The 18,646-nt window shown below is 38.8% G+C and overlaps 1 protein-coding gene across 2 annotated transcripts in view; it reads right to left on the bottom strand.

The window, feature by feature from the left end:
* SOX5 (SRY-box 5) overlaps positions 1–18,646 on the bottom strand; it is a 640,352-nt gene that overhangs the window by 568,991 nt on the left and 52,715 nt on the right. The window contains exon 1 of one of the 2 annotated variants that reach the window (XM_027905273.1): positions 4,976–5,050. The exons of the other annotated variant lie outside the window; for it this stretch is intronic. The gene's annotated coding sequence lies outside the window, so the exon portion shown is untranslated. Of the gene's footprint in view, positions 1–4,975; positions 5,051–18,646 lie in introns of those variants that run through there. 2 annotated transcript variants of the gene reach the window in all.

Below are 18,646 nucleotides of genomic sequence, written 5' to 3'. Positions count from 1 at the left end.
CCACATCCCTTTAAAAAGAAGATTAGGCACTAAGATAAGTGAAAACTTCTGTTCAAATTGGCTCAAATCCTTCTCCTATTTAAATTGGTGGCAGAACTCCCACTTACTTCAAAGGTCCAGGACAGGCACACTGTATTAATTAGGACAGTGCTAAAACTCTCATTACAAAACCGAAGCATGTGACACTCACCTGATTTAAAACAAAACAAAACAGAAAAAAAAAAAAAAGCAGTCTTCGATTTGCATCTCTGTGAACACTGGGCACTAAAGACTTCAGTGCAGAAGTCCTGGGGATTTCGGATTTTGAACCCAAAAATACGTAAGAATGAGATACATTTATTCATTACTCATCTGTTATAAGCCTGAAAGTAGGGCCCTTTTACAGCAGGCCTGGAATTCATGTAAATGAGAATAAAACTATAGGTCATACTTGCTACAGCCCTACTTACAATGAAGAGGGCTGGGGCTTTTTGATTTTAAAGAAACTGAATTGCTCTCTGCAATTCAGTGATGCAAGCTGTAATTCTAATGTTGCCACATCTGGGTCCTCTCATAGAAAATCCCCAACATGGGGCAAGTACACCTCATTTAAATTACCCTCCCAGTTCATCCCTGCTCCCTCCTAGAAGATGGTTTCACCAGGCTGGTCCATCTGAAAACATCCTCCTCTTCTACATCAGTTAAACCCGAGAGCTGAACTTGGCAGGGCAGCAGCAGTGCCTGCTCGGTCCTGACAGTGCAGGGGGCTGAGGCCAAACTTCTGCTCCTCAGACCAAGCAGAGACACGTTTGTTCCACATCAAATTCAGGCTTTTTTTGAAGCGATGGGGGGAGCAAGCAGGCTAATGTCAGGCTGAATGTTTTTAATATTTATAATGAATAAAATTATATGCTTGGAATGCAACCTTCAGCATAACAGCATTAAAAACTAAATTTTTATTTGGATTATATTCATGGTAATAATAAGTAATGTAGGGGTTTTTTTGTGACATAGGTTAAAGAGTCTGTAACCTCTAATTTGACAGGAACTCTATTATCACTCTCTGGAAAATTAGACAAGATAGAATATTAAGACATCCAAAAACTGACACAAATAGAAAACTAGGTCTCTCACTTGCTCCTCTTTCTTTAAACAAGGAAGATGATTATATGCTGTTTGACATTCCATTTTCAGGGCAACTAAAGAGATGCCGGGAGTCACACTTCATTTATTCTTCCAAATGCCACCACTGAAAAAAAAAAAAATGTGTTGGTATTTGAAGGCACCATACTCCCACAAACAGCGGCCAGAATTAACCTTGTCTTCCTGATGGATTCATTTGTGAAGTCCCTCAGTTTAGTTTCTCAAGATAAAATTAAAAATACCCTCATGGCTGAGTGTAAGCACTTAAAGCACACACACGACATGGTGGGCCAAAACTCCCCAGGGTGTAGCCTCGCTGAACTCATTGTATTAGACAAGTCAAGGGGAAATATGTTCTTGTAGAGATTTCCAGCCTCAAGATATTTGGATTTGCTTAAGGTTAGCGTCTGAACTTTTGCATAACTATTCTGACTGAACCTCACAAAATTTTGAGGTTCACAACCAACTCTGAAACTAAGAGTGAAAGAAATTACTGTAACAACTCTTTCATGTTTCCCAGTAAGATGTTTTGCTTTTCAGTGTGAATAAAACAATGTTGTTTTAGATCTTGTCATACCAGTGAACAAAGGCATAATGTTGCACACATTTCCTTAAAACAACAAACAAACAAACAACCTCTCCATGTTTTCTGTTGGAATTTTATCAATCCAAAATAAGAAAAAAGAAAATTTATTTTTTTTTAAATTTACTCATAGCTGACACAAAAAATTAGAATCATTAGTGAGTTTTTAGTCTGTTCTTACTCAGGCAAAAGTCCCATTGAAATTAAGCCAACATTACTTCAAAATCTGAATACTGTTTCATTCAGCTTTTCAGCACCAAGATGAAGCTTTAGTTACAACCATCTGTCATGGGTATAATCGCATAGCACTGATACCCATTTCTCTTAAATATAACCTTTCTTCATAAACTCTCTATCTACCTCTGGGCTATATACAAAGCTCAAAAAATACAACCAAAAAAATCAGTATTTTCATTAGTATTGTACACGAACAATAACAGTACCTTGCACTGTAATAAAAATTTATCCCAGATAGCTTAGGTAAGCTGAAACACTCTACAATACAGAATCTTGAAGATCGAGATTAAGACTTGTTTTGGCACATCTCAAAAGAACGTATGAACCAGAGGGATGATGGAAAAGAAGACAACATTGTATTTTAGGATCTTAGCACATTGTGAGGTTTCTCAAATGACAGTCTCCTCCACTACCATTTAAAATCCACTATACATGCACTATCGACTATTAATAGGATGAAGTTTACAATTTGCTTTCAATGGTAAAATTATAGAGGACATGGAAAAATATTGTTGTAATTGTGTCCAATAATAAAACATTATCATCCCCGAGAGCTTGCATTCCTCAATATCCAAATATCAAGACTCTGGACAAAATAGAGAAATAGGGGTCGATGACGACTGAAATGAGGAAACAGCACAGTCTACTGGTTAAGGCATTGAACTGGGTATGAGGCCACATGGGGCTGCATTCCTAGCTGGGCTGCTGAGACACTTCTTTCTCTTAGGCCAAGTACATGGTCAGTCAGGCCAAGATCAAGACTATACAAATGCCTGTGCAGTTCAAGGTGTGGGCAGAGACATTTTCTTGCACTCTGACCTGTCTAACTGGAATCCATCCTGGCCCACACGGCCCCATTAGCATGATGCTCCATCCACCTGCAGTGCTGGAATACACTTAGTTTGTTGACTTCCAAGCTAGTTTGCTCATGCCCTTCCCTGCAGACGTGCCCTTTACTGAAAAATAACAGGTCAAGGTCAAAAAAGAAATTCCAAGTGGTGTTGTATTAAGTGCTATATTGATTGGTTGTTTTTATTTTCACACATAAAATCTTAAATAATGTATTAGCTTTCAGTGTACCAAAAACTGAAAGTGATCACCAACTGCCTGGAACAGAAAGCAGGAAAGAGTTGTTCAGAGGAATGAAGAATCCTGACTTTTGAAGTGTTCTAAGATTTTTGACTAAAGACAGATTTTTCACATCAGTCATGATTTCTGAAGACCTGGAATGACTACACTGTTAATGATACATTTTTTGATCTTAAGGGCCTGGTTTTCATCTTCAGTGACAAAACAACACTGTGTATCAGATCTCTTCTGGTTGGTTTGGGTTTTTTGCAGAGAACATAATTTAAAAACAGTCCAGATACTTCCAATTCCTAAAGTCAAGCAGTAGCAAAAACCTAATCACATATACTGTGCTTCAGTTTTAAAAGTCCATATCTACACTTCCTGAGGATTCTGGGAACTGTAGTCTCCTGGCCTACTTTTCTCTTTAAATGTAATAAATTTAAAACAAACCATCCAGCTAAGTCTGTTGGTAAAAATGAGGCAAATATTGCCGCCTGAAATTATCTCCACAACCAAAGGGAAGAAAACCAAGTAAGCCTATTCCTCTAGTGTAAACAGATTATTCCCTTGCTTGAAGTGATGAAGCTGTCTCTCCCTGTTGCGCAAATATATAAAACAATATATCTTATCTATTTGCCAGGATACTGGGTAATGTCTCCAGGGCTGGCTATCAGCTGGTTTAATTGTAAGACAGTTTTACGTTAGGCATAGGGAGAGGGGAATTTGGTAAGCACGGCGAGGAGGGCGGGAGAAGAAAATAGGTCAGATAGCTTACAAACATGCCAGAAACAGAGACTAATAGTTCTACTTTTTATTCTATAATAAAATTAATGTTGCCCCAGCAGCATGCTATTGGTACATCCATCTAATTTATTAAACAAACAAGAAGACAAAGGATTAGCTGAAGATAGTACTCCTGTGCATATGTGAACTAGTTTCCTGTAATTAACAAAATTGATGATGAACATAATTTTGTTTTTACTTTCTCTTCGTTTTCACATACAAACATGCAATACGATACATCAACTAGAATAAAATCTGCTAAACTGATTACGAAACTACAAATCTATGATTTATTTAAATGTTTAGTCACAGCATTTTTCCTTTTGCTGGTTCCTTCACGTACTAAAAAGAAAGGGCAAAACAGGAGGAGACATGCACAATTTCACCCACCAGAATTTTACATTAAACCCCATGATGTGCACACAGCCCAGGCTGTGTGTTCACACAGCAAGGCAAACAGTGCAGAAAACATGAAAGGGGAGAAAACACTGGACAACTCTGAACAAAAGCAATCTCAAGTACAAAGACTTGAGATCTTTTTAAGATCTTTGCAAGCAGAGAGGAAAATAAGTGCTTTAAAATGGGGGCAAAGTGAAGAGGGTTCTTTATAAATACTGACTCGAAGCCTTCAGACATTAAAGACTCATATTACAGACTAATGCTATATAAACTCCCCCAAATCTCATCTCTCTAAAAATGCTGGAATAACGTTTCTCTTGTCACTGGGAATTACATTTACTTGGTCAATCAAATCTGTCCGATTCTCCTCAAGAATTTGCAGCCTTTAGTACAGTTTGTGAAAGCAACTCCTCAGAACAGGGCCTTTGAGAAGACAGAGGTAAACAGCCCTACTGCAGCAGGGAGAGTCCTGCAGAGAGGAAACCCAACAAAAGATGCATTATGCTATTAACAATAAGAAAACAGCTCTATGATTTCCTCTTATTTGTATTATTTATATTGGCTTGGTGCCCAAATACCCCAGAAGTCCTCCTGCATCTCAAAGCCTGAATGGAGTTTACAGACAGAATTAAGAGACTACAGGTAAAGCATTTTTTTCTCTGAAAATACTGGCTTGAAAAATTTTCTTTCCCCTGCTTTGCCTCACAAGCACAGTGGACAAGTGTGTTCCATTTAAGATTCCCAAATTTATCATATCTGCTGCAATGACAGCATACTCACATGATGACGGTAGCCAAGATATCAGTGCTGATTCATATCTGCATGAAACTCATTCTTCAGTTCATAAAATTCTTCTTATCTTTTTGCTAAGTTTGAGGTCTGCTGGAATCTAAAAGCTCAAAGTGAAAAACTAACAGCATGTGTCTATTCTGGGGCTGAGCTGGAAGAAAAAACTGAGTTCCACAGCTTTCCCCCAAAACAGTAACACATTCAGCTTTATTTATAACTCTCACCTATTTTGGAAGTTTTTGTGAACCTGGCCTGACATTCAATTTGGTAAATCAGCTTAAAACTAGGGGAAACTTCTCTCCTTTTATGCCTCCATACAAATGCTTTGAGAAGGCTAATACACAACAAAGATATTAATAGCATACCACGACACAACACATGAACGTCACAAATTATTTACTAAATTCTAAAAAGGAGAAGTAAATAGACAAAAATCTACTCTGAGCAACTTTCTGTGTTAAACAGCAAACAGAAAAAGGAAAAGACAGTGTCTGTATGTTGGAGATTATAAAAGGTTCTGAAAACTGCAGTATGACTTTGGCATGGGTGACACGGAGCTGTGAACACTTTCAAGGAGGTCCCATCAGACCTTGGAGCTAACGATCCTCTTTCAAATCTGTCTACTTCTTCCTTTTAATCTTCCTTTTCTGTTGTTTTTGCTTGAGAGAAAACAACAAGGCATGATGCTGTGGGAGAGACGCCAATACTCAGCTCCTGCTGAGAAGAGGAGGAAAAAAAAAAAAAAAGAAAGATGTGTTGGAGCTGGAGCTGCTGAATCCTGCTCACTTTGTGCAAAGGAATTAAAGAGAGTCTCCCTTCACTGACTAAATAGGGCAAATTTGGTTTACCTGGGTGAGATAATGTCTTTCACTGATGGTGTAAAGTAAAATGACGGTGCATTTGAGGTAGAAAAAGATGTGTCAATTCAACTCCACTGCTGCCATAAGCAGCATCCAGGGGAGATGGGAATTGCTCTCTTCTAGGTGGTGAGTCCCTCCACATCTGCCTTGGCAAGCAGGTGCAGCAGCTCCTCCATGGTGTGACATCTTGATTGTTTGACCATGGGTCACAAACTTTTGGTGACAGAAGGAGAAATTTGGTTTGCACGGCCCCTCCCCCCCAAAAAATAATTTAAAAAATCCATTTTGTCTCATTTTTGAGCACAAAGATTCAGGATACCGAATAAAACAGATTTTTCAGAATTCAGCTTTTAACTTTCCACACCTACTTCAGGTTTTTTATACAGTGTTTATAACTGAGAGGATGACACAGGACACAGGAGACAGCTATTTGCTGTTCTCCTGTCTCAGTCACAGAGTGTGGCTGAAAGTTCAGAAAGCTGGTATTTCTACCACATGGTAGAAATGTATTTCCACCACAGCTGCCATGAAGAACAAGCTCCAAATTCAGTATATAGTCTTAAACACTATTTTCCTGAAAAGAAATACCTCACAAATTACAAGAAAAATTAGCAATACTAACATCAATCATGTACAAACCTCGAAATGCCTCAAATTGCTTTTGTACAGGAAACCAAACACCATGATCCACATTAAAAAAACTAAAACCTAGAAACCTAGAGTGCACAGAGAAGTCAAGTATTTTCTCCTAATCTGTTTTATCCATGGTTCCACACTTTCTTCATCTCCAAACACTGACTCAGAGTTTAAGTAATTTTGAGTTTGGGAGTTTTTTTGAAACATTACTGAAGAAGAACCCACCTTCTGTGGAAGTTCACAGCATCTGTATTTATACTCTGAGAATATTAACGTTATTCTGTTCAAGAGGAGAACTTGCTCTAAAATTGTGTCCTTTTCAAAGAATGGAAAGCAGAAAAAGTGATCATAATGCATTGTCAGAAACACACACACACACCATGAGAGCTAACATTTTCTTTTACAAACTCAGAACAAGACAGCAGAGTACTTCCAAAGACGTGAGCAGGATCCTGATTTTTGGGGCACCTCCACAGGCCAGTGTCCAGGCTCAAGCAGTGCCAAACTCCTCCTCCCCCTCCATGGGCACGGTGACAATTTGTATGGATAAGCAGAAGTATTCAGCAGCTGCTGGATTTCACATCCAACTTTTCCCCTTCACCCCCAGTCCCAAGGCAAGGCCACAGCAGAAAAGCAAGCAGGTCAGACAGCAGCATCCCACAGACCACCAGCTGGACTGCTCTGACTTATTCCAGCTTTAAGCGGTTTTTTTTCATCTTACTATTTGATGTAGGAAGCTGCTTCCTTCTTTCCTTCCTTTCCTTCTTATTCCTCCCAGTTGTTCATTTAACTTTTTGGAGGTAAACAGAAAAGGAAACCAGCACAGCCAGTGCTCACAGGACGGCACTGGGCAGGCTGTGTACCCCCTCCCCGACTCATCCCCCCAGCAGAGTAAAACTCGGGTAACAGAGCTACAACTCAGAGCCAGGGGGCTTGCTCCTCCACCTGGATTGCCAGTGGAGCTCTGAGCCTCAAGGCTGCCCAGTCAAGTCCTACCCCTCCTTTGTGAGTAGTGACACAGAGCGACACAAAAGGAAATATTTTCCCTCTGAAGACCTTTCCCCAGTTCCCCTCACCACCTGCAAACCACTCTGTGGGAGTAAAGATGTTCATCCCCAGGCATTTCACCCTTCCATGCCTGGCCCTGACCACCCACAAGAGGAAGATGTCTCTGAGAGAGGGTGGCCCTGACATTAGGTGCTGAGTGTCACAGAGAAGGGAGCAGAAATCAGACGAAGAAATCAAATACATTCCCTCTTTCTCACACGTCTGTGAGTTATTTCTCCATGCTAGCCCATATACAGGCTCCAGAACTCCAGTTTTCTTCACACTAGTTCAGCCTTCCTTTCCATAAAAAAGAGGCTTAATTTGAAGTTCAGTTCAGTCAGGAAAGAAAAGCAGTCTTTCAGCTGCAAAGATTTTCAAGCCATATGCAGTACTTCAGGGTCTCAGTTTTTCCCTGCATTGTTTACCCCATGTCTGGACAAACATTTTCTCTCCTTTGACTTTTTCAAGCCTCTTCCTCACCAACCCACCAATTCATCCTCACATGCCTGCTTTAATGAGCCTTCCTTACACCCTTCCCTTCAAATCAGGCTATTTTACTATTTCTGTTTTATTCTTTTTTTTTCATTTCCATCCAACTAAAAGAACTTCGAAATCCAATGATGATTATTTTCAGCACTAATAAGATCAAAACAAAAGTTTCTCAGTGTTTTCAAATTGAGCATCTGATCTATTTAACACAAAAAAGAAACACGAACCCAACACACAGCGGTAAGGCTCTTACCTTAAGTTTTGACCAAACTATGCAGGAAAAACTATGCAATATGCAAATTGCAAGATGGTATTTTAGCTGATGTTGAAGCATGTGGCTGAAAACCTGGCTTACAGGAAAAACTCAGCTTGCCAGTAAGGCTTGTGTGCCTGCTAATACAGACAAAAGAGCTATCTGAGGTTCTGCAAAACCTAAATGAACAGACCTAATTTATCTAAGTCCTTGACAGCCCACACAGTACAAAGCGGAGGTCTCAGGGCAGCAAGAGGGGGAAGTCTTTACAAATACAGCACGATTTCTGTACCTTGGTATTCCACAGATGGGCAGTATCACTTTCAAAGGTTGAATGCTCTTGACTAGGAGTGAAGAACACCACAGTTGTGATATTATTTTGTTCACCATTAATAAAACTGCACAAGTGTTCCTTGCTTGTGCCTGGGTCTCCTTTGGAGCCTCCCATCCCAGTGTGCTGCCATTCTCTATTTTACACTTGTTGCATAATTGGCAAATACCAAACAAACTAGAAAGAGCCTCTGCACAGGGGAACTCTGCACCCAGCTCCCAGTGATTCTCAGCCTGAGGGAAGCCAGCAGACAGGTATTATACACCTTGGGGATAACATTCCCTTTGGAAAAGAGATGGCCGTCCTCCTTCCAACACAGCTACTAGTGTTGGAGGGGACATGCACTTTATTTGTCTGGGGGTGAGCATATGGCAGGAAGAAAAAAAAAAGTAACAAATTCCTTTTTTTTTTTTAAGTGCTACAAAATGGTCTCAGGAAGCTGTAGGTTAGCACCTCTTCAAACTGTTGCTGCATTAGTTTTGCTTTTACTGTGGAACACCATGGGGTAAAACCTTAGTCTTCCTCTGAAAAAAAAAGAAAAAGAAAACAAACCTATACTGATATCAGAAAAGGGCAGGGGGAGAAAAATGACAGCCACTGGCCTGCCCTTTAACCTTTCTAACAGGGCTGGTGGCCGCAATGAAGCTTAATCAATGCAATGGAAGTGACATTTCGCAGTCAAATCAAATTAAATGGAAATGAAAGGAAAATCTGAGGTCCAACCTAAAGGCTGTTCCCTCTTGCACCGAGGTCATTGCCATGGCAACTAAATGCTACAAATGTGTAGAGTAAATCCTTAACAAATCTGTAGAGAGCATGTCCAATTGAATATGATAGTTCCTGTCACTGTACTTTGTACCTTTCAAAAGAAACGGAGAAAATAAAACAAAGCGCATCTTAAAGCCCATGTAGCAGAAAAGAAGTTCTGCCAGCAACTACGCAGCGCAGCAGCAGACTTAATCTTTCCCTTCTGCTTGGACATGGAGAAACCAAACAGCTTTACTGTAAGAAAGCAAGTGGGTAGCTATGGACAGAGACCATATTAAGTGGATTAGGGCATGGTGTGTTACATTTTTCAGTCTTGTTTCAACTGGAGGGCTGGTAACTGCAAAAACTTCCTTGTATCATTGCAAACGCATTTAACCGTGGCTGAGAGCAATTCCTATTGCAGACTGCCCACGGCTCTGAACATCCCACCCAGCTCCAGCACGTACCTCCCTCACCCTTCTGCCTTTGCCTGGCATGAGAAGGCTGCTTTATGAGAGCACTTGGAATGGAAAAAGGCTGATCAGACCTGCTAAAAAAATCAGGGGTTGCTCCCACCTTTGTGCTTGCAGCGCTTCCTCTGTCTAAGCCCAAGACTTGCCTTGCAATGGGTCTGAAGCAGCTGCCCCCTGACCTACCCACAGCACTCTCTGGGCAAAAAGGATGCTGAGAAAGGGGACATCAACCCACTTTCCCCCTGTGCGCTCCAGTGTCACGGGCAGCCCTCACCCCATTTCCCTCCGCATCAGCTCCGACTGACACACGGGCAAACTCCCCACCTCCGTGTGCCCCTGTAGAGAATTAAAGGTAATTACCAATTCCTACTGCCACTCAAGGAGTATATTTCACTCCTCAGCCTAACAGCTTCTGACAATGAAGGGCAATTTAAGAACCACATCAAAATACAACAGCCACACGCTCACGCTCCACTCTGCTATTTAATTTCAACATTTCCACCTGTGTAAGCAAAGAGATGGGAATGGGGGAAGGCACCAGGCAGGATATGGGATTTTTTCTTTTTCTTGTGAGATGTGGAAGACTTTGCATACTGAGCTGTGACCTTCCCCAAACTTGTCATTTATCTGAGCTGCATAAGGTGGCAACCATTATCCTCTTCTTGAGCACGGTGAAGTTTTGATTCAGCTGTAGTGATGCAGTCACTGTGCATTACGGAAGATCTCAAGAGATTATGTGCCCTGGGCCAGCACAGGCTGGGAGTATTGCAAATCTGATACGAGGTGACATTTTCTACTCAAATACATACAGCCACAGGACATCACACACCTTCCTGCATGAATAGCAATACACACTAATGAACTAATTTCTGGGGGGGAATTGTTACTTCCCAAGTGGGTGGGGGAGGAGACTACTCAACCAGACACTTTAACCAGAAGAAGATTCGGCTTTTCTTGCAATCTTTTTGCTGTATTTTCACCTTTTCCAAACAGTGCTACTTCATACAGCTACACACAGCACCTTCAGACCAGGTCATCCAGTTGGGATCTGTGTGCGGTGCATCCTACAACACACACATGAAATCCCAGAGTGGCTACAAGCTCCTCTGTGAAGGAACAACCCAGAGCATCCACGTGCCCCATCGTGTTCACAAGGGAATCTCCATTATACATAAGGAAATAAATTCACTCTGAATTTATTCTGGTGTTATATTCACTCAATATTGCTGGATATTCTAATTTAGTATAGCAAACTCCTCCTTTTTATCACATATAACAGTGATATTTACAGATCATTTCACATTTCTTTTACCCTTTAAATGCCGTTGGATGATTGTGGTCACTCACTCGTGCTCCCAATAGTTGAAAATGCACTCAAAAAATCTGGCTGGCAGATCAGGCAAGATGCTTGTGCTGGAAGAGCTGAAGAGACAGTTCACTGTAAAATATATGTAAGCTCTGACTCAGAAACATAAAAGGCCAAGGAAAATTGCCTTTAAATTGCCACTACTGTGGTCACTCTTGAGCTTCCATGGAAAAATAAACTGTAAAAAGGATTTCAGAGGGCCAGGTAGATCAGGGAAACAGTAAATTAGTTTATGGAGAGGGGACATACCAGGACAAAGCTGCAGGCACAAGCACTGGATTTTAAGACAAGTGTTTTACCCATACAAGTGGTTTCTTAAACTTGTCAATAGAAACCTCACGTGCCTCTGTTAATAACCTTGAATTTTAGAGGATTTATAATCTAGATATCTACTCAGTGTCAAGTAAGGCTCTGGGAAATGCAGCTGAACTGGCAGTCAGGTGAACAACATCACTCACATCCCATCAGAATATTTTATCAGAGTATAATACAGTATTTAACCCTTAGGTTCTTAACCTTTGCTTTGAGTTAAAAGAAAAAAAAAGAGTGTTTGACAGAGAATGGACCATTACAGAACAGACCCAGGGAAGAAAAGACTGAGGAAAAGTGAAAGGCACTAACTACATAAAGAGATGAAATGCTGGAAAGAGACCAGTATTTCTATCATATCAACACTCCTTTCACTCAGTTGCTCTCATGAAAGAGAGAAGCAAAGTCCTGTAGGAACTAACAGTTAGTGACTGTCCCACTAAGCAATTTATAATTATATGTCAGGAAACCACTTAAAAGAATCTCATCTTTTTTATAGAACTAAGTATTAGTAACAAATAAAACTCAATAAAATTTTCCTGAATTTTTACATAAATATCCACGGGATCTTACTTAACATGCCTTGGTCTTGCCCTCATAAATGAGAGGAGCCTTTCAAAAAGCAGAATCTGCAACATGATGGGTACTGACAAGCAAATAAGGATTCTGAAACAATTTTTATGTATTTTTGCACTACTGTTTGATACATATTTTCTCATGTTATTTCCTTTATATTATTTTTGAGATCTAACAACTGCTTTTAATAAGCAACTGTTATTGCAAACATATAATTATACTAGGCCACAATCCAACAAAGCACTTAAAAGCACAGATTAAAGACACTGAAAACAATGGCATTATTTATGTGCTTAAGGTTAAGCATCTGGTGAAGGACTTGGATGGATCAAAGCCCCATTTCTATTACATCTACAGACAAAATATTATATATGTTAATTAAACGTAAAATATATGTAAATTAACTAGCACATGAAAAATAGCACTTCCATAAATGTTTATACCCCTATACAATTTGTAATCATAGAATGTTCCAGTTAGTCAATATGAAGAATAACTGCTAATATCAGCCATTTCATGACAAAGTGACGAATTCCTGGAACCGAACAATTACGAAATAACTTGCCATAAGAGACTTCCCTTCATAAACCATCTCCTGACTAAGAAGTTCATGTTCTGAGGCAAAAAGGAGAAAATAAAGAGAGAGAAAGTGCATCTCATTTATCTTTAGTCTTCAATAATTCAAGCAAAAGCTTGATTTCTGTTTTTTTAAAACAAATTAGTTTTTGTAGGAAGATCCACAAGTTATTTGCACGTAGTACATAAGAACCTTATTTTAGCAAAATTTCTTGTGTTTTTTTTTTTTTAATTGAACAACTTGTTCTTGAATTAAGGATGAAATACTCGTCTTCCATTCTCTCCAGAATTACTTTGTTTAACTGTATACCATTTCTTCTCTTCACTATTTAAAAAAAAAAAATTGACCAAAAAAAACTTGCTAATAATGATTTTCTCTCTAAATTACTGTTTCATGTTTATGAAACATTTCTAATATGTGCACCAATTCTAATGATATTCCATTTTGAAAAACCCAGAAAACACCTCTTGATAAAGTTTGAAATTTTCCGTTTTAATCATTAGCTTTAAAAAGCTCTATTTGATATATAAAGGCAAATTACCAAATGAAAATTTATTTTACCTGATACTTCATTTTAATTTTATGTTGTTAAAACAGAAAAGGAACCCTTTTTTTTATTTCAACATAATGTTGTGACTGATCAAACAAAAAAAAAACTTTCTAAAAATTAGTTCTCCATTGGAAATCACAAATGTATTTTCCTTCTCTTTAATCTGGAAATTACAAGTGCAAGAGGCAAAAAAAAAAAATTGTGAATCTATCAAAGCATCACTAAAACTTGTACTACTTTCAATTTGTTTCCATATTCACTTTCTCTGGTCTCTCCACTTTTTTTTTCTCTTCTGCCTTGAGTCTACATAGGCTATTTATTCAGTGGAACAAACAGAATATTATTACTACCCTAATCTTCCATAAAGCAAGTACATTTTCTTCAATATTTTAATATGAAACTGTGTATGGTTTAATACTCTAATATAACCACAGGAAAAAGTGCTAATTGCCTTACGTATTTAAATTAAACATGTACTTGGAGAATTATAACAAAGAATTACACTCGATGCAAAGTTTTAAATGATAGAAAAACCCATAAAATTGTCTGATCACACCTTCTTTTAATCAAATTTATGCCAGCTCACTGACTTTGCTTATGACTTGACTTCAATTTTGATTTTCTCTATGCAAATAAGGATTTCGCTCGAATCCTTCAATAATGACCAACAGATAAAATGGCAGAGAAATAATGACATACCTGAATAATCAGCTACTTCTGGAAATATTGGGTCAATTAGGCCTTGTATCAGCATATAGAAGAATTTAACATTAAAATGGCAAGCTAAGGACGCAGCAGAAACTTCAGTGATGAGGTATATGCATTCAAAGTAAAGTAAAGCAAATTCTGGAAACTACACTGCAGTTCCCAGCTCTCCAGTGGTGACAAGAATAGATGATATTCTGATTTATGTCCAACTCTACACTTTTGCAAGTTCTAGTCGCTGTTTTGATGGCAATCAGGAGTTTTACCACCAAACACAAAAAACACACCTTTACAACTTCTGAAATGAGCATCTTCTCTGCGAAAAAAAAAATAGTCACAGTAATAAAAAGGAAAGCACCCGGAATTTTCACTTGCTATTCGAAATATCTTTTGGTTTCTTAATGTGTTTTTTTAATTTAGAAGGACACAGTGTCATTCACAATAAGATGGCAGGTCAGGTGGGAATCACGCTATCACAGCTTTACCACCAATATTCCTTATCTTCTTCTTTCCAAAAACAAACAGGACTACACTGAAGGATTGTTGTGGGCATCTTTTTTCCAGACATTAGAAAGGAATACCAGGCAACGGCGGAGGCAAGGAAAAAACTGAGGAACTGCCCACATTCTGATTTGAAGGGATGACAGAATATCCAGTCCTCTCACAGCATTATAGAGTTAGTGCTGAAACATCTGAATGCGACTAGAGAAGTGCATCTCAACTGTTTTGTGTACCACAGATGTACTGTTTAATTAAGCCATCAAAAAAAAAATGAAGGAAAATGGAAACAAGGGAATACAAAAGCGAGGGAAACTTCTTCAGCAAGTTAAAGCACTCTTAATAAGTAACAACATGACATTAGTCATTAAGAAACAAGAACTCTAAATAATGCATTCAGAACCTATAGATCTAAACTAGAAGATAACAAAGCCTCATAAATCTGTTTGTTCATTAAGTTAAAAAAAGCCAGACTTTGTGTTGCTATCATGTCAGCTGGCACCAAACTGTACGCAATTTAGTGCAACTACAAAGTGAAGCCCATAGTCTACAATGGCAGGGTTTTTGATCACGCTAATTAACAGCCATTTTGTTTAAAATAAACAGATACGACTCTAATTGCCTTTTTTACATAAGAAAGGGAAGATCTTAAAAGTGAAAGCATGCAAAAGGAAAGATCAGACAGTCGCCTTTCAGAATGATAAGCAAACTCTGTGTGAAATGAGCGCAAATGAAGTTTGAGACACTCTGGATTGACAGCAGGGAGACAGCAAAGCAAGAGGAGGAATGGCTTCCAAAGGTGGAAAGGCATGGCCACAGCTCCTTCCAGAAGGAAATGGTCTATTTCAGATCCTTATTTTCTCTAGTCTCCCTGTCTCCTGACACCTGCCTGCAAGGTGTTTCATCCCCTGCAGGGCCAGGTCTGCACCAGGGTTACATCTTGCGAAATCTTCTGATAGTACAAGAAGGCTGGTTAGTATCTCTACACAGAATCTGACTGGCAGGTAAAATGCTGTAGGAAAGGAAGGAAAGAAACAAGAAAAAGGGAGATCTCTGTGCCTGCACCTAATCCAGGCATCAGAAGAGGGTCTAGACAGCGCTGCACTACTCAGTTTGCCAACTTCAGGGATACACAGAAAGACCACTCAGTTCCAGAAAAGTCCTGGTAAGTAACTTGCAGAGCAAGTGCTAGGACACAATCCAGTTTTCTGGCTAACTTCAGAGAGCCTGAACTGCAGCCTGGAGTTGCAGTGAAGACAAATGGGTTTGGTTTTTCATTTTTTTGCCTCAGCGTTGGTTACGTCTGTTAGACAAACTCCATTTACTGCTTTTCAAACATCGCTTCAAAGCTGCTTTTTAAGTGCATAATAACACGGGACATTGCAGAGTAAGGCAATGAAGTAAAAACATTATCTATTTACGCAAAAGAGTTTCCTCACCTTTCTCCTCACTAATAATACTACCCCTCCCAAAAAACCCCATCCCAGTAGGTTTTAGGATGCAAGCAAAGATTATCACCACTCAAAAATGCCTCCCTGCACTTCGAACATGTGACATCCCCACACACAGTAAGAAACCCTCTGGTACAGGAACTTGCAGCATCCTTCCTCAGCAGCACAAATTCCTACGTGTAACAGCATGTTCTGCCTCATCTACGAGGGCTTACCTCGGTACTTCAGAGATAAGAGCAAGGTCCTTTTTTTCAGGACACCACACAGACTGCATGTTTTCAGCATATTCAAAATACCATTGAAAGTTCCTAAATCGCAGTGAATTGCTCCACTTAGGCACAGCAGGCTTTTATGCCATCATGGTAATGGTACAGCAGGAGGCAGAGTTTTTGCGGGACCCGGTCAAAGATGTGACAGCAGTTCTCATTGGAATAAGGGTCTCTGAAAAAAACTCATCATTTCCCATTGCATCTGATAGATGAACTTTTACTTGCTGTTCCTAATGCCATACATCATAGTTTGTATATTTAAAACAGCAAGAAAAGCCCCATTTGAAAAGAATCTGAAGACTTGCACTTAATGAAGAATAATCTCTGGGATGAAACAGAGAGAAGGAAGACCATAACAGGTGTCAGCCACATTAATGAACGTGCTGCTGCAAGAAATTCAGCTACAACAGCGACAAAGATTTTTCTGTTTTCAGCTGAAACTGCGAAGTCAAAAATTATCCTACATAAATTTCTCAGAACTCGGCTTTCCAAAGCCAGTTTTAAAGGGAACATTTACTGCCAGCCTTAATGATAACAACATCAGAGAAGAACTTCATCACAAGAGCAATCTCCCTGGCCTTCAAATATTTTGTTAATATAACTCTGAACATCAGACATAATCCCTATCAAAAACAAGCATCAGTATATACTGTAGGGGAATTTCATTACTACTGAAACAGTAGAATGCACTGTACTGCTGCCTGGGAATCTCAGACTGAATGACTTCAGCTTTCAGATCAGCAGCCAGAACAGACTACAGCTGGCCTAATTTGATTTAGGCGAGGCCATGTTGCTGGTTTTCAAACATTAAAACCCCACAGAGTCATAAAAGACCAATGGTGGTGCTGCCTGAGAAAGGACAGGCAGAAAGATGCTGCAGCTTTCCAAGAGGCACAAACCAAGCTTGCCAAAATATGCCTACAAAGATTACACTATGGGAAACAAGACATAAAAAGCAAAGTAAGTTACAAAGTAAGGTGGATAATAGTATTATCTTATCACTAGCATCATGTCAGCAATGGTATAGGAGAGCAGTGAGTGATACATAAATGCAGATGGTTTATCACCTCACTGTGGCCACAGTGATACTTTCAAATTCAGACCACACTTGCTGTGTCAACAGGTTACACAGCAAATATTAAAGGCAGCAATTACTTCAGTACTATTCTTGGTAAAACTTGTCACAATTTTTGTACCAAAATATTATCCATACAAGGAAACAGTAATTTGGCTTCCTACTGGTCTGTAAAAATCCAGTCACAGCTCTTCAAAATTCCTTGTGGGTCCCTTAAAACTAGGGATACTCTATGATTCTACGATTTTTCACTTTCAAAGTAGCTAATTGACTTTTGAATCCAGAACCTATTGACTTTTCAAATTTAATTTAGTTCCTCCCACCTAAGTCACGTGATGCAAAAAAATAAATATATTCCTTCAAGTTTTAGCTCTGCAAAACCAAACAGTATTTTGTCTTACCTAAAAGGGTAATTTTAGCAAACATAACTGATATCCATAAAATAAACACAAAACAAACACACAGTCTTCCACATTCTCTCTTCTATGTGTATGTCTGTGCCCACTCTCTTCTCTTCTAGGACACATTTTAAGTGACAACTCTGCACTAAAATCAGATGTTGAACTCTAACTAACCACCAATAATAACAGCTGCATTTGTAAGAAGGCTTTTAGCAGCAATTTTACACAGCACAACAAATGACATAAACAATTTGCCTCCAAAGATTCAACCTACTCTTGTTAATTATCTTACTTCTTACACATGAAGTATATAAATAACCCATCATAACAAGAAAATTCCTCAAAATTAATTTTGAGGGAAAAAAAAAGTGTGAGGCAAATCTAGGCATAAAAAAACAAATAAAAACAAAATCTTATTTGAAGAATTTAGACTTGAAATTTCAAGTAAGTAGTATAATTTATTGTAATTCTGTGTCAGGACATCTTGTTAAAATCAAATGCATAATTTACCTTACCAAGAAGTATGGCAGTAACTGGAAATATAATCACAGAGGATTACGTAGGATAAGAGTAAAACAAACTACAGGCAAACAATAAACAATAAGGTATACTGCAATGTGGGAGGATTTTTTTTTTTTTTTTTAATACAAAAGCTTTTTAAATCTTACCATAGCAGGAGAAACACTCCATGGTTACTTAAAAAAAAAAAAAGACACAACATATGTTTGGAACTTTGCAGAAATTCTGTATGCTGGAATTTGAAAGTTCTAGAGAGTATCACTGAATTTTTCATATTTAATGTTTTCTATTGGAAAAACCTTTTACTTTAGTGTTCATCCAAATCCAAAAGTAGTAAATCATGTTTTCATTGCAATACCTAAATAAATAAGAGGATTTTATTGAAGGCAGAACAGTAAATGTGATTTTTCTGAAGTTACATTCACTACAGTGTTATCTCTGTCAGGTTTGACATCGTGACTGGAGAGACTGTGCCTATTTCTGTAATGGCCATTTTCATACCGTGCTTGAATAAATCCATCTGGTTGTCA

Source organism: Empidonax traillii, unplaced genomic scaffold (genome assembly GCF_003031625.1).
Source record: "Empidonax traillii isolate 1590-97213 ecotype Southwest subspecies unplaced genomic scaffold, ASM303162v1 scaffold25:size3598162, whole genome shotgun sequence".
In the NCBI taxonomy this organism is placed as follows: Eukaryota; Metazoa; Chordata; class Aves; order Passeriformes; family Tyrannidae; genus Empidonax; species Empidonax traillii.
The sequence above is the reverse complement of the archived record's forward strand: the minus strand, read 5'-3'. Positions and strand labels throughout refer to the sequence as shown.